Consider the following 1,907-nt stretch of genomic DNA (forward strand, 5'->3'; position numbering starts at 1 on the left):
GATTGGATCAAGTTTGATTGGGGAACAAGAACCAAGGATTGATCAATAATATGATAATTAGCAAATTAACGAGCAAGTACAATGGAGCTCTAAGAGCACCCACTATGGGTGCGGTTACGAGGTGATTTAGCGTTACCTTGACGCTAAAATTCAGACAGGTCCACTATGGACCTGTTTTACGCTTGCGGTCCGTACCGCTGCGTTAAATCTTGCACCCCGCGTGCTCAGATCTATGCAACCCTACGACATGATTTATTTTAGGATAATCTGTCAACAACTGTAGTTTTCAAAACCCCAAACTACAAAACATCACAAATCATTCCTTCAAACCTCATCCTCAAACTTCAACACCTGAACTTCAAAGTTCGAATTTCAAAAACCTTCCTCATCACACTTCAACACAAATTAACATGTTGGTTCCTCCAGCCCCAGCCACTTCAACAGCCACTTCTAAACGTGGCGACAAATGGACTGAACCTGAGCTCGAGCAACTTGCAATTTCTTGGGTTGTGACTAGTACACAAGCAGAATACTCAAACAATATGTCAAGTGATGCTTTTTTTGAAGATGTTTCAGTGCATTTCAATTCTCACTCGGTAACCACACGCTCAGGGAAGATGTGCAAGGGCCAGTGAGTATCATTTCAATTTAGAAATCAAAACATTCAAACTTCTGACTTCTTCTACCTTCCAAATTCAGATGGTGTGTTTTGAATCCAGCAACCCAAAAGTTCTCGGGTATATATGCTCGTCTGGAGCACGATCCACCATCTGGAACATCACCGGATACCTGGATCTCGTCGATGCGATGAAGATCTTTCACGCTGAGACCAATTCCCCGTTCGAACATCTCGCTGCTTGGCAGAAGCTTCGGTACGAACCTAAATGGGATACACGTCTGATCAATCAACGCAAGCATCCCCCTCCAGCACCCCCTGCAGATCTTCTTCCACCTTCAGATGCGATTGGAGAAGATTCAACTCAATCCACTTCAGCCAACAATCATGCTTGGCCAGATGATAGTGGCGAGCGTCCAATTGGTGGAAAGGCTGCAAAGAAGCAGCGTCTTGAAAGCAAAAAACAAGCTAATGATGAATCTGAAAGAATCGAGGCCATTAAATCATTTACAGCGGTGGCAAGCCAACGAGCAGAAGCTAGCGAAGAATCCAATCAAATTGCAAACAATTTAATGACAAGTGAACTTAAAAGTAAAGATCTCGAGATTGCTCGAGCAAAAGAAGATGAATGTCCCGATGAGATTTCAAAAAGAATACTACGAGGGCTGAAAGAGGAAGTTGCTCAGCGTTATCAATAGCTTATACATAACATTTCATCATCTCGTATTCATTTGAAATTGATACAAATCTTATTCACCAAACACAAGTTGATACTCGTAAAGTAGGTACAGAGGTTATTCATCAAACAAAAGAAACATCTCAATCCGAATATCTCAAAAATCGATCGATTTCCTTGTATTCATTTAAAATACATATGTAAAATCTAATATGTAAAGCCAAATCGTTATAGTAAAAGCTTTAAATGTATAGCAGTTGTTTGCAAATGTTGACATGATAGCAAATGTAAAATTGATTTCTAATAATTCTATTTCATTCACCCGCTTCCTTCAGCCAGAGATCCATTGTGAGATCGCGCTGTAGCTCTTGATGAGTGTTGGAATTTCTCAGTAGGAGAGTATTTTGAAGATACGCCATGAGAGTATTTTGTACTGCTGGATCTGCCAGTTTCGGTACGATCCTGTTTTGAGAAGTGTAACTCTCGATTATAGGATCGAGTGATCCTCGGTCTTGAATAATCATATTGTGTAGTACTAGACAGCACATCATAGCCGAGTGCATATCTACTAAATACCACATACGACATGGCATTCGAGTGATTGCGAAACAAATC

The sequence above is a fragment of the Melampsora larici-populina genome (genome assembly GCF_000204055.1).
Source record: "Melampsora larici-populina 98AG31 unplaced genomic scaffold MELLAscaffold_217, whole genome shotgun sequence".
In the NCBI taxonomy this organism is placed as follows: Eukaryota; Fungi; Basidiomycota; class Pucciniomycetes; order Pucciniales; family Melampsoraceae; genus Melampsora; species Melampsora laricis-populina.